Raw genomic sequence first — 24,660 nt, forward strand, 5'->3', positions numbered from 1 at the left:
CTATGAGGTAGAATTCAGTCAGACATTATTGACGGGAAAGGTTGCCATACTTCATGAAGTTTTTCTGTATTTCCCCTAAGAGTGAACTTAATCTTTCCCAGTTTAAGAAAATACATCATATCATTAATCCACTTTATTAGAGTGAGTGAGGCAGCCTTCTTCCAATTCAATAAGATTAGCCGTCTTGCCAACAAAGTTGAAAAAGCTAGAATGTCTGACTGCAGCTTGGTTAAAACAATACTATTAGGTGGAACGGCAAATAAAGCCACGAAAGGGTCAGTATCAAGAGTGACTTCAAGTACCTGCACTAGGCTTGAAAATATTGATGTCCAGAACGGTACCAACCTTGGACAGGTCCAATACATGTGGATTAGAGAGGCTGGTTCTTGTTTGTCACAGGTTGTATCTGTCACAGGTTGGATCCACGCCAGGGTATGTTCTTGCTAGTTTAGTCTTGGAAATGTGTAAACAATGGAGGATTTTGAATTGTATAAGACCGTGCCTTGCACATATTGAGGAGGAATGTACAGGATAAAGAATAGAATCCCAAATATTATCCAGGAATTTAAAACCTAGCACTTACTCCCAGAGAGTTTTCAGTATATTAAGGGAGGGGCAATAAAGGGAATGAAAGAAACAGTAAATGACCAATACAATGCTGCAGCTATCTGGATTAAGTTCAAGAAGTTTATCAACAGGAGATTTATGTGGTAATAGGGAAATCCTGCGAAACTTTTTTGAACATGATTTCCATTACACGACAGTAGATGTTGAACTTCATGCTGATTTGAACTCGGCTCTTGCCAAGATAAGCACCAACTAAGACGCAGCTTTTCAGTAAACCTATGTGATCCATCTGCACCTCCATCCATTTGCATTGTTTTCCATTTGATGATGTAGATATCCTTCTGGCTGGTGTTGATTGCTGAAGTATAATGCTGGCTCCAGGGATCAGCTCATTTTGCCACCCCAGCGCATCAGCATACACAACGGTTGTGATGCTGGCTCCGAGGATCAACCCAGTGTGGTCTCCCCAGCGCATCAGCATAACAACCGTATGGATTGAGCTAAGTATGGTACATCTCTGGGGTCTTCAAGTGGGCACCTTCCATCCTCAGTGTTTCATTGACTAGCCCACAACACCTCAAGAGGGCTCAACAGTGATTCTGGCGTCCCAGCATCACCCCCCTCCATCCCCCACTTAGCTCAGCCCAACATACTTACCTGTACATCAGCGTCTCTTTCTTTCTATTGTGCTTGAGATCCCCATCCAGAATTTTTCCGTCTCAACCACAGCCAGTTGCTGCTCCTTTCTGCTGCTTCACATTTCTTCATTGTGCGACGCAACTCTTGCCACTGAACCCGACGTCTCTGAGAAACCGGGTTGTAGAGTGTGCCACAAATCCTCGACAACCCACCTCCACTGGGTAAACTCGGACTCTCCATCCTCACTGTTCTGCTTCAGCAGCTAGCATACCGAAGTTTCTTCTTCTCATACGCCTCATCCACAGCATCTTCCCATGGCACTGTTAACTCTACCAGATGAACAAGGCATGCTGATCCAGACCACAGGATAATGTCTGGTCGAAGGTTAGTGGTGCTAATCTCAGGTGGAAAAATAAGCCATTGACCAACATCTGCCAGCAACTTCCAGTCTCTAGCAGCTTCCAGTTGTTCTGGGTGAGGCTTGGTTTTAAGACCTTTTCTTGGTGGTTGCTCCCCTGGATGGAGGAATATTGTCTTTTGTGTGTAATGCTTTGATGGAATTGGTGGCAACTTATTGGTCAGATTACGCTTATCTTCCAATGCTAAGGCCATGCATCGCAGCACCTAGTCATGGCGCCAAGTAAACCGTCCTTGACTAAGACCCACCTTACATCCTGTCAAAATGTGCCTTAATTTTATAGGTGATGAACACAAAGGACAAGAGGGATCCTCACTCACCCAGAGGTTTAGGTTCTTTGGTTATGGGAGAACATCATATGTTGATCTGATGAGGAAACTGATCCTGCTCTGTTCCATTATCCATAGGTCTTGCCAGCAGATCTTGCGTTGTTCCACACTCTCCCATCTCATCCATTCTGCCTGCTTGGCCTGGTAAACGGCCTTTACACACCTGATCCACTCCTTCTGCTTTTGCACTTCGTTGACTACCAGCTTCCTCCGTTGAGCTGTGGTTGCCTTGTGCCATGTAGGAGGAGCTGAACTGAGACCAAAACCTCCTCTTCCACCTCTGTTGAACTTGCCCCATGATATCACCGATTTGAAGGGCAACCTTAGCATCTTCCACAACTTTCTTTGCTGCCCATTTTCTTACAGTTTTCAACACAGGAGTTGCCTCCCTTACTCATTTGGCCTGTGAATCTACTAATGTAATTGTAAATGTAATCGGACTTTGGCGCGCTTAAGCTCCTCGGTTAGAGCAGAGACTGGTGGCTGCAGTATTCCTTTACTATAAAGTCCCACTGTGCTGCAGCGTGGAACTCCCAACCATTTCCTGACATATGAACTGATTAAAGCTTCCAGCTTCTCAATTGTTGTCAAGGAAACCTTGTGCACAGTCAGTGGCCATAGCAGTCTTGGGAGTAGACCAAACTGAAAGCACCAGAGTTTCAGTTTGCCTGGTAAAGCACTGCTGTCTATGCTCTTCAACCTTCCATGGCTTGTTGTCTAACTTCTCTCACACGAACAGTGTAATTTAGATCCCCATCGTACCATCTCTCTAGACTTTTCACTGGCTTCTCGGACACTGTTGGTACTGCCTCACCATTAATGTAGAACCTTTTATCTACTACTTTACCTTTAATTATAGAGATGCTCCTTGATTTAGAGTGTTTGAATTGCATTCGTGCCCATTCAGTGTTATTGGTTAATTTGCCCAATAACCGATTAGTGCAGGCTACTGTTGTAGTCATTGTTGTCATGTCATCCATGTATGCTTGAATTGGTGGTAGTCTCATTCCAGAAGCCAAGCGCTCTCGTCCCACTATCCATTTTGATGCCCTAATAATTACTTCCATTGCCATGGTAAAAGCCAGTGGAGAAATGGTACATCCTGCCATTATTCCAACATCAAGGCAGTGCCATGTAGTGCTGAATTCTGAAGTTGAAAAACTGAATTGCAAATCTCCAAAGTAGGCTTTCACTAAATTTGTTATTGTCATCGGTACACTGAAAAAATCAAATTCTCCCCAAAGAAGTTCATGTGGCACTGAACCATATGCATTAGCCAAATCCAAAAATGTCACATGGAGCTCCTTCCTCTCCTTTTTTGCTGATTGAATTTTTTGTCAGATTATGCTGATGTGTTCTAAGCATCCTGGGAAACCTGGAATGCCTGCCTTTTGTACTGAAGTGTCAATAAAGCAGCTCTTAAATAGGTAGGTTGACAATCTCTGAGAAATAATGCTGAAGAAAATCTTGTCTTTTATGTTTAATAGGGAAATAGGATGAAACTGATCAATGCTTGTAGAATCCTTTTATTTTGTTTATAAAGACTCCACCTGCTCGGCACCATGCTCTTGGTACAGTCTGTTTTTCCCAAGCCACTTTCATCAATTTCCACAGGATTCGTAGAACTCTAGAAGCACTCTTGTACACTCTGTATGGAACTCCATTAGGCCCTGGAGATGATGATGCCCTTTCTTTTTTCACAGCTTGCTCTACTTCTTTCCACTTAGGTGCACAGTCCTCCATTTGGTATTCTGGTGGATTGATAGGTGGGATGTCTGAAGGAATTGATATAGGCTCCTGCCTTTTTGAATCTGTATGTGTTTCCTCCAAATATCTCTCCAGCTCAAACATAGATGATTTTAGTGTGCCATTTTTCTCGCTGGTGAATATCTTCTTTACAAATTTGAATGGATCTTTATGAAAGTTAGTTCTCACACACTCGTTCTTTTTGTAGCGTTTCCGTAGGTGCTCAGCTCTGCGCAATGTTGCAAGCTTATCTTTTATGACCCTTTGTAACAGATTGAGTCCCTCCTTCTGACTTTGTTCTGCTTTTCTCCATTGCTTCCTCAACTGCCTCCTTTCTCTAACTAAGCAGTCAATCTCCCGCTGCCGTCTAAACTTTCTAGGAATAGTTTGTACTTTTTCCTTCCTTTTTTCAATTCCAAACCTCTCGCTTCCATATGCGTAGATAATGTCCCCAAATTTATCCAGCTTCTTTTCAACTGTTCCATTTAACCTTTCCAAAGTAAAACAGAGATCCCTGTTTACTGTGTCCCACTGAGTTTTCTAACAAGCTCTTGGCCATTTAACTCCAGGCTTGTGCCCGTTGAGGTTCTTTTCTCTCTCATGCTGGTTTGTCTGACCGGGTTCGCAAGGATCATTAGGTTCATCACTAGTTGTATCCATGCAAATCCTCCTCACGTCTATGACAGGGGTGCTGATATCCTGCAAACTGTGGTTTGCTTCCTGTCCCTGGATTTCATTCGACTGACTTGACTGACTTTGTAAGAAGTACTGATCAATGCGAGGCCCTTGTCCCTTCTCCCTCAAACATTTCATTCTCCCTTGATGAATCTTGAAACCCCTGACCATTGTTGCCTTGCTCCAACCGGACACACAAACCTGGAGTTCCATTTCTTTACTAACTGCAGATCTTGAACTAGTCTTTTGTGATGTACTCTCCATTCTCATATCCGTTTCCGTTTCTAAGTCGTTAACTGTGTTATCCAACAAAACTACATATCTCTAAATATCAGAAGAAATGAGAGCGAGATAAATTAAAATGTCTAGAAAGCTATTCAAAGGACATAAAAGTGTCTTTAACCCTTTGCGGCCTTATGTCGGACCAGGTCCGACATTACAATTTTCCCTTTCCAGTCCAATTTTGGACCCTGTCTGACATCATCAAAAAAATGTAAAGCACAGGTCTCTAGTCGTTTTTTCTCCGGAAAAAGTTGAGAAAACCTTTCAACGGCCGAGTGAGACCGATAGGAGCCGAATGAAACCAAAAAAAAAGGGCTTATCTCATAGCCCCATGCATTACAGAGATAACACGGACATAACAAAGGAGATAGCTGCTTCCGCATCCAGCGCTCAAAGAATATCTAGGACATTTGCAGAGCTTTTTGAGATGTGATAGTAATAAAATAATGACTTGGATCGCATTATTGAGAAGTTTGGTGATAAAACAAGTGATCAGGAGAGGATTTATCAGTCTACAAAGAGGTATGTGAAAAATACAGCAGACAAGGTGTGGGGCTTGGCTGTAAATACAGTACTGAGTGTTTTTTTGTGATTCAATGCCTTTTGAACCTGTTTTACTCTGAAAAAAAAAAAACAGTGCGTGTAAAATAAACTGCATGTGTGAAAATAAATTGGACATGACGTGCCTGATGAGCGCTGAATAAATGGACTGCAACGGGTTAATATACAAGTCCCAGACTACTCTAACTCCTAAGAAATGCCAGATATCAAAGGCTGATGACTCCATATCTTGCCCTATGTCAGTCATCTTGCAGTTTCTGCAAGAACTGCTTGATGCTGGAAGGTCACCTTCCACCTTGAAGGCGTATTTAGCGACTATCTCTACTTGCCAAGCCCCATAGATTCAATGTCTCCAGGTGCGCATTTTTTGGCTACCGTTTATTTAGAGGTGCTCGCCGATTACGTCCTCCTAGGAGGACTGTTCTCCCTGAATGGAGCCTTAATATTATATTGGAGGCTCTCACGAAGGCCCAGTTTGAGCCAATACACTCTATAGAGCTGAAGTATATGTCTCAAGACAGCCTTCCTCTTCGCTGTCACCTCTGCTAAGCGGATCAGTGAGCTGCAGGCGCTGTCTGTGCACAGTTTCTGTATGCGTATTTGGGAGGATGGTGTTTCTGTGCACCAACCCTGCTTTCCTCACCAAGGTGATCACAACCTTCCACATTAATCAGTCTGTGGAATCGGAGTCCTTCCTTCCACCTCCGTTTGCTTCAACAGAGGATGAGAGATTGAATTTCGTCTGCCCAGTATGGGCATTGAGATGCTACATGTGTGGGGCAAGAGCTCTGTGTCAATCTGACCAGCTCTTCGTCTGTTACTGGACATGGACCCTAGGACAGCTCCTCTCTAAGCAGCGTCTGTCACACTGGATTGTCTAGACTGCGTATGATGGTGCTGGCTTGCCCCCACCAGGTAGGGTAGGCACACTCCACTAGAGGGTTGGCTACATCTTGGGCCCTTTTCAAAGGTGCCTCGATGTCTGACATTTGTACTGCAGCTAGTTGGGCTACACCGCATACTTTCTCCAGGTTCTACCATATTAATGTGGTAGACCCTGCTTTGCCTTCTGTAGGCACAAGGATCCTTGAAGGTGTAAGTTCACACTGCTAACCTCTGGGTTAGACAGTGTTGTGCGTCCCTGGTATGCTGCCCTTCTCCCTTGTGACGGCTTTGGTATACATTATCCCATACCCAATGTAGTGGTGGTCATCTTCGAATTGAAAGGGAACGTTAGGTTACTTGCTGTAACCCTGGTTCCCTGAAAGAGAAGATGACCACCACCTGCTTCGGTCGCCCTAACGGGTTTGATGGAAAAAGAGGAGGATCTACCTGTGAGTGACGGTTTTATTCCCTCGGTAGGCGGGACCGAGTAGGTCATCCCAGGAAGGGGCTTTTCAGTAGTTCTGGTATAGAGCGCTAGCAATACCTACCCAAAGGGCAGATATATCCCTTCCCTAATGCAGTGGTGGTCGTCTTCAAATTGAAAGGGAACCAGGCTTATTGTAAGTAACCTAACGTTTTTTTTATAAATTTGTGGGAATGCTGACTGTTTTCCTCAACGGTGTCATGGCAAATTCCCCCACCCCCCATTGTTTTCTGTTTAAAATACAATATTAGAAATGTATTCATCTCCATGGTTTACCATGAACTTTCGGTATTACAAAATACCGAAAAATGTTTCATTTTAGACACCAAAACAGTATAAAAACACAAAATAGCTTGTGAATGTCCATTTACTCACATTACGTTTCTTTGAATCTAAATTGTGTGATACGAACATGCTAGTAATAAGACATAGTTAACATGGTTTGCTGTTAACCTTCCGTATTACAAATGTAATGTACATTTTAGACATATGTATACATAGAAATTGTCTGCACAGCAGAAGCTCTTCTGTCTGCGAACGTCCTGAAATTTTTATATTTTTAACCATTTAAATAATTAAACCTTTTGTGTACATCCAACACAACCTTTTCATTTTTTTCTATTGTGTTTACTTACTATGTCTTATTGCATCATACGGACAAACTGCAACGAAACATTGGGGCAAAGTTCGACATGACACAGGGCAGTATTGCCACTCCAAAGTATGGTTTTATATCGCGTAATTAACGTTAGTAAGTTATACTCTATATTATGTTGTGTTTGTGGCTCTAGGGCATTTTGGTACCTTAAATACATATCTTTAAATAATTTTTTTTTTTAATTTGGAAAGCTACCATAATTGCCTTCACCTCTTCACAAACATTTGTAATTTTCTGGTGGGACTCGCTTACATGGCACTTAGATATAGTAAAGAAAGCACGCCGCAAAACCTTTCAGTTTACTTTTTTACATTTTTCAGGTGCAGTGTTTCAGGTGTGCACGATGGGCCCATGTCAGCTGCGTCAGGACAGGCGGAAATGCCAACCTCAAAAACATTGATATTGAGTTCTTATGTGCTATGTGTGCAATGTAGCCTCAATACTGATGGAAATATGTTGCTTTATTATCCTATTAAACCATTAAAAAATTATTTTTTTTTTGTATGTTTATGTATATTAGATAGTGGCACCAGTACCAAACCCTGTACTTATTAAAATTATTATTGTTAGAGTTACATCAATTAAATGTTAAGTTTTACAACTTCTTTGTGTCTGTTCTTTACATATAAAAAATGGTTTAATATAGTTCATAACAGGATAATAAAAGGTAGGCAGACTTATACAGATCCTTTTTGAATAATAATTTGGGTTATTGTAAAATGTAGGTGTTTACATTATTGAGGTATATTATTATTATTATTATTATATTATTATTATTATTATTATTATTATTATTATTATTGTTTCCTAAAAAAAAAACATTAACCCTTCCCTGATCATTTTCACCCTTGCTGAATTAGCTGGATAATTCACCCCAAGCATAGATGTGATTGTTTGCTGGCCTGAAATCAACATACTAGCTTTTACTTGTTCACTGGGACTCGAATTTCATTATGCAAGTAATATATATATATTATGTAAACATTCTATATTATGTAAACATTCTATGTATTGTAGAAGAGTAATTGACAGAAAAGGAAGTTATTTAATGACCAGTGCAGAAAATATTGATATTATTTCTTTAAAAACAAACATTTTTTTCTGTTTTGTTTCGTTTTAGGTTTTTTTTTTTTTGGTTTGTTTGTTTGTTTTCTTAACTATTTTACAGTTAGACTAAGTTAACCTGAAACACTCAGTATAGCTAATAAATAGTAAATATGTATTCCTAAGCTGATCAACAAACTTATGTTTGTACAGAACAACTGCATCAACTGTGTCAGGAAAAAGATGACTAGGGCTCCCCCTTGTGGTTTACTTGAGTACAACTTCTTGGTATCTTAGAGAACAAAATCTAGTTTTTAAACCACAATATATTTCTATGTATCAGTTTTCTATACAATTCTGTCTCAAACTTTTTTTTAATTAAAAGTCAAAGTTTCAGTGTTCTCTCTTGAATACATTATATGTTACTGATCCACACATGTGGTTCCAGTGTATAAACTTGGTATACCATTTTGTACAAATGAAAATATTCACACTTAAAATTCCTATTCCTATGTTTTTTGTGAATTACTACCAGTAGTGGAATATATTAGCTTGGAGCAGCTTGTGAAAAAAAAGGTTCTTTTTCTGTCTGCAGTACTAGTTTCAAACAGCAGATGACATCAAAGAACCATATTTTCTACCAAGAGTAAAGTCTTGGTTTTATGGCTTTTGACAAACATATTAGCATCTAAAAATGTTTACATAAGAGACTGGGTTTGCCCTACAGAAATCATCATTACTACTGGAGCACAAATAAAGAAAATTCCTGTTCTACAAGTACAGCTGTCTAATCTTGACAGAGAGTTTGGAAAAATAATCTCTAAATCACTTGGACTCTGAAGTGAATAGAATTTTCAGGTTTGATATGGGCTGTGGTGGTTCCTCTCATAACTGCTAGATGTATATTAAAATAGATCTGTTACCATTGCAGTCAGTTGCACTGGAACACATTTTAAAGTGCAGGTGCTGAAAGCCACTGAACAAAACTGTAACCCCTGTATATAATGGAAACCGTGCACCCCCAGCACCCCTAGTTCCAGTGCCCCTAATTACAGCTTAGAAGACCAACTCAACTGTTGCCTGACTGGTGTACAAATGTTCCCAGATATTTACAATCTTTGTTAGCAAATGAAGTAAATAACCGCTAGATTTTAAGGAACAACTTGAAAACGTCTCTCATGAACAAGGATAGGCCAGACATATTTTATGTGTAAAGCTATCGAATTCTGGAATCAGTTACCCTTTGAAATTCTAAATACAGCGCCGCTGTATACATTTGAATCATTATTTCTAGTTCAAACTATATCATCGAGCAACGAGAATTGTGTGTGCGAACGGATGGTGTTAAATATATATGCTTCCCTGGCCCCTCTTTCATACAAGTTGTCTTTGACTAATTAAAAAAAAAAAAGCTTTCTGTGCACTCTACTTTATCAGCAAGCACACCCTGTTTAAAGTCCAGTTGATTTGCAGTGATTTGCACATTTTCAAGCAGTCGCTATGCCTATTTCGTTATTAAATAATCGTCCTAATGTAATTTCCTAAATTACGTTGGTTTATGAAATAATGTTAACATCTTAATTAACAGTGCTTCAAGCGACTATTTCCTTTGTTTGCATGGGAATTTAAAAGGAAATCTGGGAAAAGGAGGGGTTTAATTGACAAAAAAGTATATAACTCACCTTGAAACAGTATTTAAGTTCTTTGGTGTTAAAAAAAAAATAGTGCTGCTGGGAGTGGCAGTAGTAGCTGCAGCAAATGTTACTTTAGAGCTTGAGTAAGAGCCAGAGATTGACAGACCCCGGCTGCGACGCCGACGAGGCAGAGAGAGAACAAGTGTACAGGACCAGGGTTAATTTTTTACAGACTACCTAGATAATTCAGTATTTGTAGATGTGAAAACATTACTGATTTACTATAACCACTACTAAAGAATCCCATCGTATCCCAGAACCCAACCCTACAACATGCACAGTAAACACCAGACACAGAGGAGGTCAGTTCAACAAAGACCATTTTATTTTTTTCCACAAGCAAAATCGTAAAAATACCATTCAAGTCCAGGCTCTGCTCTTTTTTTCTTTACAGATAATACAGGAAAGTATAATCCCGCAATTTAATATGTGATGCTGGCAGATTCTTCCCCAAAATGTTACAATGATAACAATCCGAAATAAACCATAGTACCATAAAGTGTTTACAGCCACCAATTTACCCACAGTTCCATCACTGTTCTTTGTACAGCGTTGTATGATAATGTTTGTCCATGAAAGGCGCTATATAATATTAAGCTTCATGGATTATTTGCTTGATAGCATGTTAACAATCCTTCCCCTTCTTTATCCCCACAGAAACCCTATAAAATATTGCTAGTATATATTCCCCACACATAAAACACCAGAAGTACTAAAATACCTCTTCCCTCCCTCACAATAAGCGTTATGTAAAATATATTAGGCTGCAACATACATTACACTTTATGCACTTTAACTTGCTAATAAAGAATAATAATAATAATAATAATAATAATAATAATAATAATAATAATAATAATAATAATAATAATAATCTATCCATTATCAATAACCACTTAATCCTTTAGAGGGTTGCGGTGAGCCGGAACCTAATCCAGCATACACAGGGCTCAAGGCAGGACTACACCCTGGATGGGACACCAGTCCATCGCAGGGCACCACACACACATAGACCAAGGGCAATTTAGAATGACCAATCAACCTGACCAGCATGTCTATGGACTGTGTGAGGAAACCGGAGTACCCAGAGAAAACCCACACAAATACAGGAGGAACATGCAAGCTCCACGCAGACAGACCCCTAGGCTGGAATCAAACCTAGGACCCTGTCGCTGTGAGGCAGCAGCGCTAACCACTACGCCACCGTGAAGCCAATCATCATCATCATCATCATCATCATCATCATCATCATCATCATCATCATCATCATCATCATCATCATCATCATCATCATCATCATCATCATCATCATCATCATCATCATCAACCACATGCCCTTAATCCTTCTGGCTGGGGTGCAATGTGTCACACTGAACATACAGTTTATTACACTAGTTTATTAACTGATTATAGCACCCCCTATACCCCAAATACAATCCCCTCAATAAATCCCAATTGGTTTTGTTTCAGTACTTAAGTTATCCTGGTCTAGGTTCTCTCAATGTCTCTCCAATAGTCCTGACCCCTGCCTGTTGCAATCTCACTCCTTAGTTGGTATAATGTTGCTATGATCCTGAGCGTTCCTGCAATACATGTGAGAATGTGACTGTTCCCAAACGAGATGGTTAGTGCAAATTAGGAACAGCCACACAATTTAAAAAGGGAGCTTGAAACACCAATACAGAGAGGACTGCCAGGGTGCTGGTAACAAGAGGAAGTGCAGTACAGTATAGTACAGTGTGTGTGCGTGCGTCTCTCTCTCTCTCTCTAGTTCTATACTTCTGAGGACAACATTTGAGAAAATGTCTTCACAAGTATAGCAAATGCTGAAAATAATGACTTATGAGGAGGTCCTTACAAGCCAAAAAACATTTTTAAGAAGTAAATATATGTTAACAAAAAAAACAAAAACTGCCAATATATTTAGTTTGTTGTGGACTTTCACCCTGTGTGGAGTTTTGTCTGACTGGAGTTAGAAATAGTAAATACAAATATAATTAGAGTCAATGGGAAGTCCTCACAGAGATAGAAATAAAATGTGTGTACATGTATGTCTACGAGCGAGAAGTTATACGGTACTTGTAGAGTATAGGTTTTGTGGCTAGTAAACAGCTTAGCTGTTTGGTTTTGTTAAGGAAAACAAGTGAAGGTTTTGCCCAGCCTGGTAAAGGGATGGTTTTGATGGGAAACCAGCTTAGCTGTCCAAACCCTTTAGTTATACAATAAGCTGTTTAGTTAGTACTGCCAATTGGAGTTAGACTTTTATTCTGTTTATTTTTGTTTTACTATCTGTAAATAATAAAAGTGCACAAAAGTGCTTAAACTTACAACCCAGCCTCGGCTGAGGCTTTATCACAAAGTGTATAACTGGTCAGACTGTGTTAACTACAACCACCTAAACCCAAACTGCCTTGTACTGTCAGACATAAATTGATCCAAATGCAAAATCTCCCAGAGATGACCCAATTTAGAAAGGTGCATTATAATTGCATATGATGATATATTGCACAATATGTTTTTGCAAAAGGTCAAGGATATCCACTCAATTGCCATAGCTGTCTTATTCTGTGTTGTGTAAGCTGCACCACCGAGACATCTGCTGGTCCTCACAGTGCTGAGTTGAGGAAAATATACATGCCAATTCATCAATGGCAATGCAACACATCCAAGAGAGCTGTGGTGCAATGGCAACACATTTGCAGTTGGGGAGAGTGGAAAGGGGGTGAAAGTATAAGGATAAATATTTATGTCGATTTATTGCTGACATCATTTGGTGCTTTCTGCAGCTCTTTTCTGTAGCATTGCACTTGAAACTGGCTTTAACGACATGCATGCTTGTGCTGAGATTTCCATTGATAACACGGACATCTTCAAATCTCATATCAAACTTGTGCTATTTTTCCAATAGAAGATGTTAAGCCAGGTTGCCGAGCTAGATTTCCAGTATGCATGCTGTCAACTCTCCCTTACTGGCATGAGTGTAATTAAGTTGGAACCAGATTTGGGAGGTTAGCAGATACTTCCTTACACAAAGAGTGGTGAAGGTATAGAATGGCAAATGGGTTACCTAGCCATGTTGTAGACGCAGAATCATCAGTGAATACTTTAAGGCCTGACTTGACAAAGCTTTGAGATCAATTAGCTACCAGAAATTGGAGAAGCATTGAAGCACTGAATGACCTCCTCTTGTTATTCATTTTCTTTACCCTTTTCATATGTTTTTTTTTTAATATATATATATATATATATATATATATATATATATATTAGCTATATATATATGTTAGTATTTATACTATAATAAATATAACTGTACAGAAGCGTTAGTCTTTAAATGCCAGTGGCATACTTTAGCTTTTTCAAACAAAGAAAAAGGGAACAAAAATAGGCTTCTATAAGAAAACAAAGTTCAGTGGGTTTAGTACTGGTAATAAACAGAACTGTACAGAAGCGTTAGTCTTTAAATGCCAGTGGCATACTTTAGCTTTTTCAAACAAAGAAAAAGGGAACAAAAATAGGCTTCTAGCCCTTTAAGAAAACAAAGTTAAACACTAGCTCCCTTAGAGCCATATCTCCTGTACTGTTAAATAGGTTTCTTCCCTCTAAGCTTATCTAAATAACAGAAAGCAAAAGAAAAGTATTTTGCAATCCACAGATATGCAGTGTTTGTACAACAGAAGCTTTTAACACAGCTTTCTACTGCTAGGAAACAGACCCTGGCTGCCTCTTCCCAAATTCATACACCTGAGCATTTACACACCTTGGCTCATAAGGTGTTAAGGATAAGCTGCAGGACTGCCTCACTACTATTGGGAAAAATATTAATTTACCCAATTTAGCCAGCCTGCCCTCAACAAAGATGACCTTAAAAAGCCAAATTGCCATCCCACAATGCATCACCACTGTGGTCAACAGAATACCTATTTGGCTCACAAATACCTTAAGGCCAGTGGCACTGGAACCATTTCACAAATACCTTAAGGCCAGTGGCACTGGAACCATTTTAAAGTGGGGGTGCTGAAAGCCATTGAACAAAACTGATTCCAAGTCAACTATTTCAAGTTAGCTATAATATTTTATAAGTAACTTGAATTTAAGAGTCTAGTTAAACAATTGAGAGTTGAGCTCAGTTGAAATGAGAACCACTGCCTTACAGCTATGGTTACGTGTGTAAACTCCATCACAGGCATAGAGGGGGTAGAGTTCAAACTAAGACACAGCCTTGGACAAGTGAAATAACAGAACCTTGGCTGTCATTCCCAGTCGGAATTAGATCCAATTTCATGTCCCTATCTAAACCATGTGTCCTTCCTGGCTTTTGTTCTAACTTTGCCCTAAATTACTGAATTGGACCAATTATTACCAAGTATTGGTCTAATTAAGTAATTTAGAGCAGAGGTAAAACAAAAAACAGCAGGGACACCAGCCCTCCAGGACCGGAATTGCCCACCCCTGCTGTAGAGCTATGAGGCAACCAAGGTACGGGCCTCAGTTAAAATCAAACAAGATAAACATACCAAATTGGACGTGAGATGATCCTGTTCAGGTGGACTAACTTAGTACTATGAAGCATAAGACTAACTTAGTATGCTTGACAGAGAGATCTGGACCAACTATCTCACAAGCTACAGGCGTGCATTTGCAGTGGCCAGGGTGAAATACTTCTCTGAAATCATAACTATGGGACACGGTAAACTCAATGTTCTCTTTAAGACAATTAACCAAATCCTACATCCAGCCACCGACAGATCCAACTCTGATCCATCCTCCTCTCTTACCTGAATCCTCTGAAACTCTCAGAATGTGTCTCTGCATCCCCTCTAACTGGTACTCTCCCGTCCTCAGTTGATGATGCGGTGACCCTCTACAACGCCAACCTTACTCATATCATTGACATTGTTGCCCTGCTCAACCAGAACCGTCACAAACCCAGTCTAGCTTGAGCACAAGTGGAGGTCATCTGGACTAACGGTTCACAGAGAGATCTGGACCAACTACTTGGCGTGCATTTGCAGTGGCCAGGGTGAAATACTTCTCTGAAATCATACTCAATGTTCTCTTTAAGACAATTAACCAAATCCTACATCCAGCCACCGACAGATCCAACTCCCGTCCATCCTACTCTTACCTGTCATGATTTCTCCTCTTTCTTTTGGAACAAAAACAACAACATCGATTCTACGCTTGCCCACCACAAACCCAGTCTATTACTTGACCACCTTGATACTCCTCCAGTTGCCCCTCTTGCCCTCTCCTTCTTCTCTCCTCTCTCCATTGCTGATGTTTCCGGCTTACTGTTTTAATCAACTACTGCCACATGCCCCCTGGACCCCTGGCTGACTAATCTTGTCTGTCTCTGTGCTTCTGATCTTGCTTCCTTCATTATGCATACTCTCAACCTGTCTCTGGACTCTGGCTCGGTTCCTAGTGCCCTCAAGCTTGCCCGAGTTACGCTGGTACTAAGAAAACCCTCCCTTGACCTGGCTGACTTATCTAATTTCTATCCCATCTCCAATCTCCCATTTCTCTCAAAAACTCTCAAAAGGACTGTAGCCAGTCAGCTGATAAAACATCTCATGCACAGCATTCTGCTTGAATCTCTACAGTCTGGCTTCCAGCCGCATCACAGTACTGAAACTGCTCTGCTCCGGATTGGTAATGATCTCCTGCTCAATGCTGATGCTCCCTCTGTGCTTGTCCTCTTTGACCTAACAGCTGCTTTTGACACCATAGATCATGTCATTCTTCTTGATCGCCTTCAGACGTATGCTGGAATCTCTGGAACCTCTCTCCTGGATGTCCTCTTACCTATCAGGACATAGTTTGTTTTCTATGCTGGACGCAGTGGTGTTACAAACGCAGTCACTTGTGGTGTTCCCCAAACATCTGTTCTTGGACCTCTTCTCTTCAATATCTACATGCTTCCCTTGGGTCACCTCATCCGCCAACACAGCCTGATGTTTCACTCCTATGGTGACAGCACCCAGCTCTACTTATAACTCGACCCTGGTAACTCCTCTGCCATGGTCCGGCTCTCTGCGTGCATTCAAGACATCACTGCCTAGATGTCTGCCAATTTTCTTCAACTGAACACTAACAAATCTGAACTCCTTCTAGCAGGATCTAAAACTCAAGTTAAGAATCTAAATATAGCTGCATTGAACCTCGGAAACTGTCGGTTGCTGCCTTCTCCCACAGTACGAAGCCTTGGTGTACTTCTTGACAGCGACCTCTTCTTTGATGCCTGCATCTCCTCCGTGGTCAAATCTTCCTTCTACCATCTTCGAAACATCTCCAAAGTCCATCCCTACCATTCCCTCCCAGATGTGGAGATACTTTGTCATGTATTTGTCTCCTTTCAACTCGACTACTGCAACTCTCTATATGGTGGTCTCCCGGCACGTACCATAAACCAACTGCACCTAGTTCAGAATGCAGCTGCTAGGATCCTTACCAGATGTAAAAAATAGGATCTCAACCCCTGCCCCCACACCCGCCCCTGCCCAGCTGCACTGGTTACCTGTAAAGTTCAGGATTATTTTCAAAATTCTCCTGCTCACCTACAATGCCCTTCATCACATATGTCCTGAGTACCTCCTCAACCTGCTGACCCGCTATGTCCCTGCTCGCAAGCTGAAGTCCTCCGACTCTGCCCTGCTTGTTATCCCCAAGCAAAAGTGCACCACACTTGGAGAATGCTCATTTAGCTTAATGGCTCTGACTCTTTGTAACTCTCTCCCAGCTTTGGTGCTTGATGCTCCCACCGTCGCTCGCTTTAAATCAACTCTCAAGACTCACCTGCATTCTTTTGCTTTCCATGCTCTTTAAGTCTGATATCTGCTATTAGCTGCTGTGTTGCTGCTACTATTTCATGTATTATGTTACTATCATGCATTATGCACTCAGTCTGAACCATGTGAAGCATTCTCTCACTGAGTCACAGAACTATCCTTAATAAAATTGACAATTGCACTATGTAATGATATAATGTACCTTAATAAATGGTTAATACATTATATCAAGCAATTACACCATGTAACAATTTTTATATTTTATTTTTTTGGTTCCTGGGTAGTAAATGTTATTTTTTAATTGCTTATGCCTCAAAAGTATAGAAAATGGCTATTATTCCCCACTGTGACCAGGACAGTGATATTTTGAAATGTACTTATTTTCCAGAACATTCCAGATAGATTCAGTGCTGAGTAAACTTGGAGTAACTTCTAGAACTTTCTAGAACTTTCCAGTAATATAAATAGTAGTATAAATACAGGGGCCTTAAGCCCACCAGTTCAGTTTAGTTCCAGCTGCCTAAATGGATACATATCTGCATTTTTCTGAGATGGCATCAAGAAGCTGCAATGGTGGCATTCCTGATGGGTCTCTAAGGCGGTTTTACCAAGTTTCCCTGCTATCTTTGCCTTTGGGACAGCAGGGACACCAAGGCGCACTACCACAGCGGACCAAGTTCTCTGTGGGGAGGAACAACGTCAAGTGGGAGCCACTGGTGGACCCCCACCACTGCACATCAAATTGGGCCTTATGAAACAATTTGTCAGAGCTCTAGATAAGGAGTCGGCAGCCTTCAAGTACCTTCAAGACTTCTTCCCTAACTTGTCTGAGGCAAAGGTCAAAGCCAGTGTCTTCGTCGGACCACAGATAAAGAAGATCCTGGAGTGCAATGAATTCCCCAAGAAGCTCACTAGTAAGGAGAAAGCGGCTTGGAACAGCTTTGTGGCAGTGGTTCGGGGCTTCCTGGGCAATCACAAGGCCGAAAACTATGTGGAGCTGGTTGAGACTCTGGTGAAGAACTACGGCACAATGGGCTGTAGGATGTCCCTCAAAGTCCATATCCTTGATGCTCATCTTGATAAATTCAAGGACAACATGGGAGCATACTCGGAGGAGCAAGGCGAACGCTTCCACCAGGATATACTGGACTTTGAATGCCGCTACCAAGGACAGTATAAAGAGAACATGATGGGAGACTACATTTGGGGGCTGATTCATGAAAGTGATTTACAGTATAATCGTAAATCCCAAAAAACTACTCACTTCTAAATCTTTTGTAGTCATTTTTGTATTACTTTAGTATAAATACATGTTAATTTGGATTCATATGTTGTTTTTTTTCTGACTTTATGTGAACGAAAAGACCGTTTTCTCATTGGAAATAGGTAAATTTCAAAATATTACTGTCCTGGTCACAAAAGCAAAGTTTGTGGGGAATAATAGCCATTTTCTATACTTTTGAGGCATAAGCAATTAGGAAATAACACTTACTACCCAGGAACAAAAATTGTGTTACATAGTGTTATTAATTTTCTTAGGTAGACAGCGAATGTACACTGTAATTTAAATAAACTACTATAGCAATGGGGCACCCTTTTCCTTTTGTCTAATTTGTTATGGTTGAGGAACAGAGTGTTCTGAAGAGATTGGCTTCGTTTTTTTTTTCTTAAAATACTGTAAAAACTTTAACAATGTGCTGCACAATAAGATACGGTGTATTTAAATAATAATAAAGCAACACTATTGATGTGTTCAATTTAACCTGAAATGTCAGTGTAATGCGCGTGTAAAATATAAACAACAAATGTAGAATTTAATGTTCAAGTGTGATCCGTGTGCGGAATGTGCATGAAAAGACAATTATATTACGAATATAGGTGTGCTTTTACTTAAACGTGTTTGCCAGAATCATAATAAAAACAATGTTATCATTAATATATTTATTATTTGCTTTTTTATACCTTTTCATATTTCTGACTTTTTTGCCTGTTCAATATCTTCAATGTAGTTTATATTTTTATTGTATTTTTATCACGTGCTAATGATGACAATGCAGGTAGGCTAAGTGTAAAGTCTAAGTTTGTCTTTACACTTTAAATTGTGAATTTCCATCCGTATTTGTAACAGGTTATTATGGGTTAGTCCTCATTACCGGTCTAACTTGTTCCACTTGTTCAGTTCAGCGAAAAACATTTTTCACGATTACCTGCTTGCTACGCTGCAGTCAGGACTAATTTAGTACAGACCTACAGGATTTGCTAGACCGCATTTAGTCCACGTAATGCGGACTAAGTCACTGGTACGCTGCAATCGACCCTCTCCGTCACCCGCGTAACTCGTTTTATTGGTAAATGTGATTTTATAAGTAATATCACACAAAACTTTCTGTGTGCTTGTCTTGTATTTTGATAATGACATCACTGTTAAAATTCACGTTTGATAGATTAGGAGTTAAAACTAAGTATAGTATATACAACAAATATTCTGGCATTGCTACATTTATTATTTTCTTTTATATTCAATTTGAATGTTACAAAGATAATGCTACTTCCTTGAACTGTACAAAACCACACAGGTCCTGCAAATTTAACCTCGGGTACTCAAAATTCGCAAGTGGTATCATTCAAAACTGTTAAATAAACGTTTGTATTTAAATAAACAACATATAATAATGTCATAATATCTCTTTTATCCGGTATAAAAGCTTAGTGTTGGGGAGGCACGGCAAGTGCCTCTGTGATTTTTCATGGCTGGCTATGTCCCTGATATCCCTTATCAAATATTAATTGTGAACATTCTCATGCAATGTTAGTGTCGTTGTATTTTACCAATACTATTTTTAATTGGTGATATTCGTAGTCCATGAATAGTATAGTAAAGATAATTAAATGCTCTGCTTCAATCAAGAAGCTAAACTCTTAATGTTTTTTGTTTTTTTTTTCTGCGTTGAGAATGCATTACCGCTGTTCTACCAGCAGTAGTGAGTAAGCAGCCGCTTGCACAACGAGTGTCATTCATCACAGCAGCAGTGTAATTGTAACTTAAGTAAGGGCTGGGGTAGCTGTCGTGCAACTTCATTTGCTAGGAGCATAGGTGTGTCTGGAGGTGTGTCAGTCTATCTGTCAGTCACGCCGTCATTTCCTCCAACAGGCAGTGTTCCTTGGCTTGGGTTAGTTTGTGTTCTGTGAAAACGGGGACAAACAAGGACGTGCCTTTGACTGGTCGTGCTTGCCGTCTATTCCAAACTCTACTATGGTATCGATGGCAAATTGATCGTGGGCAGCCGACATGAATAAGGTGAACTGTTAATTTGTAAATTAGTTTGCGGCAGTAACAGAATTGGTGTTGTTTAGTTGTATTCTGACTGTACTTGTGAAAGAGCTGGGCTTAAAGTAGGGACTTTCTTTTAGATTTGAACTAGAGCTAGTACAAATTAGAACACGTTTTAAGTTCAATCGTTTTGACAGCTCAGCCGTGTTGTTTAGCATAATTCGTGTAGGATACCGCAGTGACGTAACTTTGGTTTCAAAAGTGTGTGTGGGGGGGGGGGGCAGTTTCATTAGCTGATGCATGCATAAAGATTATTCTATCTGAAATAATGAAAGTGAGGGGGGTCGTGTTTCCCGTGTAAATTGCGTCTATGCGATACCGTTTCAGATGTTTTGTAAAGGACAAAACAAAAAGGCTTCTAGTACCTAGGTAGCTGCTTCATCCCGTCTTCCTTTTACCTACCGCGCCTGCGCAGTGATGCATTCATTGCATAGCGCTTATCTTTGTGAGGATAAGTTCTCGATTGTAAGTGAAGGTAATTTGAGAAATAGCTTTTGCTGTCTGAATTGTTTTGGGGGAAAATTCATGTAAATTGAAACTAACCTAACTGAAAGAAGGTACTACAGCAATAAAAAGCAAGTTTTCTTATTTCTGGATTCACTTTATTGGCACCTCTTTATGGTTTTATATTTCACAGACTTATACAGAAAAACTCCAGCATTTTCTGTTAAATTGTTTTAATAGTTCAATCACAAGTCGGTTTATTACTCACCTTGCTGCATTTCAATTAAACTGTATATGTTCTCAGTTACCTTTTAAAATGATATTAAATTGTTATTATAACTTGAAAATAGTGGCATAACTTTGGTTTCAAGTGTGTGGGGGTGGGAGGTTCTGTAGCTGGTGCATGCATGAAGATTGTTCGATCTGAAATAAAATATGTTACAAACAAGCCTAACAAAGCCTTGTATGTCTGAGTAAAAGACCCGAAGACGTTGCTGCGTAATCATTCAGAACAGTACGTGGTTGACACAATGTTGTCATGAGTGATGAGTGGGCAACTAGCTGTATTCAGTTGCTTCTGAGTCATAGAATTACAATCCAGGATCAGATCCCTTACAACCAGCCCCTGAGGCAGCGTTGAGCACTAGAGCGAGTGTGGCATAATGCAGATTTAATGAGAGGGATGAGAATTGCCCTTGAAATATATTTCTAGAAACATTGAGGTTTCCCCACAATTGAAATACTTAAGATAAAGCCAGTTTTGCTATTGAAATGATGCTCATACTGTATTGGTACTTGTTTTTAAGAAGTATTTTCAGCTTCCATCCACTTTAAAATATGCACGCTTGAACCTCAAACCGCAGTGTATCGATGATGTAAATAACACCAACCTCCAGTCAATGACTTTCAAACTTTAAACTTGTTCCTGTTTACACAGGTAAGAACAACTTTACTATGATGTTCGCTATGCTGATTGTTTATTTATTAGTTTAAAAATGTTTAATAAAATGTAAAAGTGTGAGTTTTTGGAACATTGATGAATAGAGATGCAAGAGCTGTGCGGTGTATTTAAACGTGCAAAATAATTTAGAATCAAATATATTATTTGAGTAAAGTTTTTATTGATGTCTGTATTTATTTGCACAAGGCACAAAGGTCATTTTACCGTTTCAATTTAAAATGAGTAGTTACACTGTAAGTAGACGGAAACCTCAGTGTGATAACATTGGTAAATAACGAGCTATGGTGAATTACAGACTTAAACCATTTTCCTGTGTTTTGGATACAGCAGTGGAGTGAATCCTCCTGTCTTCCGTTTGCCATTTTCTCCCAACATTACTGCGCTCTCAGGCTGTATACACACTTATCAGCTGGGGCCTTTAAACTACGCACCACATATGTTCACTTCTCATTGGTCAGTTTCCCTAGTTAAGGTGTGTGCAGCTTCAGGATCGGATCAACATTACAGATCAGTGGAGCCTACAGATCCTCGTAGTAAAACACCATCTCATGATCCGGCTCCCGTGATCCCATTTTTTTCCACTGACTAGTGATTCTACCAATAAATTATCATGAAATAAGTTTTAGTACTCCTTCAATGTGAGGAGGACATTTCCCCATCGTTGAAAAAGTGAGGGGGAAGTGTCCACCGTGTAAATAACGCCTATGCTTGAAAATATCTTAAAACCAAGCATTCACTGAGTAACGGTTATAAGTTCCTTTAATTGTAAATACTATCTTCTAAAATAAATGTGATAATTAAAATAAAATTAAAAGTCGGTAGCTATCCACTTTGCAACAGCATTGTTTATACAGGGAGTCCCACTGAAAAAAGTAGCCCAGCAAGTATTACAACATACAAATAAATAATACATAATCATACAATGGAGCAGCACAGACATGCACAGGAATCCTCGCTATTACAAATTATAAAAATTATATACTATATACAAACTTTATGAATGTCATTCCCAACGTGAACATGAGTGACTCAATGCCAACATCTAACTGAAATACTTATGGGGTTACTGTCAAGTGATATGGTCCTTATTGTACTGGCATGATATAGCTTGATTCACGGGGGGTGTATTTACAACACGAAGGTTGTACAGCAGACAAGATGCATTCTGCGATACTGGAACTAACAGATACAAGTAACAGACTTTCTGTCCATAATATTAATAAATAAATATCACTTGTCATGACACACGTGCATCAACATATGAAATTAATAAGCAAAAGAAAAGCAATAGGTAAGTTTGTTAGTAAACTATAATAATAAAGTAACAGACAAACTAACGTTAATAAACTGTCAAACTAAATTAACATAGCACCCCTACACGTGAAAAAATGCAGCAGCAATATACAAGACAGGCACATTATTTAACAGAATGGGAAACACCAAATTGCTCTGCGACTTGTGCTGATTCGGCATTTTTTTTCAAGAGCTAGACCAATTTCCAACTTTTTGTAGCAAGAGAAACTGGCACATGTTGCCGTTTGTTCACATGCCATTTTGTAGCGATGAGGTGCACTCGTAGAAATCGGAATACAAAACGAGTCAATGATATGAAGGCGGTTCTGGAAAGATTTAGTAAACCAGTCAGTGTGCCTCAGACATGGTCGCTTTTGAAAAGACTGAATAGACCATTTTAATTTAAGTTTGATGAGGATGGTGAGTTATCCAGTTTCAAAACAGTTCTTTATCTGTTGTGAACGAATTGTTATCATTGCCAAGAAGGTGTTCTTGTAAGCGAAGTTCCTGTTCCTTTAGGCGGAGCATTTACAATGGGAAAAATCAGTTTCACCACAAGGGTGTTCCCTTAGGCAAAGTGTTCTCTTGGGAGGTGTTCCTATACTCGGAGACTACTGAATTACATATTGCAAACCTTGCATTTGGTGTCTGTAAAGGATTTGCTACTGGGAATGAAATATATGAATACCCAGAGAGGCCCCACCCCTCAACACCTCCACTCTTTAGAAGGGTTGCCAGATTTCTGACAGAAAAATAGCAACCTCGTTCTGGTCACACTTAAGGAAATCATTTTATGACATAATTTTTAACCGATCAGAATGCTCTGTTCTGGACAGTTGAAAGTGTGTTTGTAATAGCCAAACACAAGAAAGTGAGAGAACATGAAACACATTGGGCAGTAGACCTATTGAAATTCTACTTCAGGTACTGCAAAATCAACAATTTACACCCCCCCCCCCCCCCCCCCCCCCCCCCCCCCCCCCCCACCCCCCCCCCCCCCCCCCCCCCCCCCCCCCCCCCCCCCCCCCCCCCCCCCCCCCCCCCCCCCCCCCCAACAGTTCGTCCCTATTACTAGATGTACATATTTAAAGTCACAATATAAAAAATCTGTGTGTACTTTTAAGATGTTAACTGTGTAACCACATAGAAATTGTAGATCGTTCACTTCAACAAGCTTCTGTGGTTGATGACACTGTGTTTAGTGCTCTAGTGCACTGACAGTGTAAGGGTTATTGCCCACATTGTCAAACAGGTAACAGCAATAACGGTCCATGATGTAGTACAGAACAGAAAAGCCAGAGCACTTGTTATGTTTTGTTTTTTTTCTTTAATCGCTCTTCCTGCAGGGATTTAGAGGATATATTTCAAACCCCAGTGCACTAGAGCAGACATTTTGAAAAGAGATTTGAAACAGCCTTTAAGTTAGATGTAAAAAGTTACCATGCTTTTTTAAACTAATAATTAATATCACATGTATTTATTTTACTGTTCTCCAATGTATCTGAATGCATATATGGCCTACAGACTAGAGCCATGTGTAGCTGATCATTTGATAGCTGAGTTCTGGCTGCTTTTACCTCTATGCCAGATACTGTAAATAAGTGACTGATGGCCAGACTCAGCTGTATTGAGAAGGAGTTGGATTGTTTCCGTAATGTTGTAATGACTGTGGGAGGTATTTCAAGTGGAAAAAATCCTGTGTGCTTTTTTGAAAGAATGTAGCTGGCCAGGCAGTACTGGCCTGTACACCTCCCAAAAAAGTCATGTGTTTTGTTATTCTAGTCCAAGAGTTGCACAAGGTGGAAGAAAGCCCCTTAACTTTTAAAACACTCAATTGAGAAATCTGAATAAATGTTCA

General features: G+C 39.9%; 1 protein-coding gene across 2 annotated transcripts in view; it reads left to right on the forward strand.

Annotated features, from left to right (window-relative positions):
* The first annotated feature begins 19,907 nt into the window (after window positions 1-19,907).
* The window catches only part of LOC121318525 (peroxisome proliferator-activated receptor alpha-like), a 56,972-nt gene continuing 52,219 nt past the window's right edge, over window positions 19,908-24,660 (forward strand). The window contains exon 1 of one of the 2 annotated variants that reach the window (XM_041255282.1): window positions 19,908-20,071. The gene's annotated coding sequence lies outside the window, so the exon portion shown is untranslated. Of the gene's footprint in view, window positions 20,072-21,209; window positions 21,486-24,660 lie in introns of those variants that run through there. The other variant, XM_041255284.1, reaches the window with a different exon arrangement.

The sequence above is a fragment of the Polyodon spathula genome, chromosome 7 (genome assembly GCF_017654505.1).
Source record: "Polyodon spathula isolate WHYD16114869_AA chromosome 7, ASM1765450v1, whole genome shotgun sequence".
NCBI lineage: Eukaryota > Metazoa > Chordata > Actinopteri > Acipenseriformes > Polyodontidae > Polyodon > Polyodon spathula.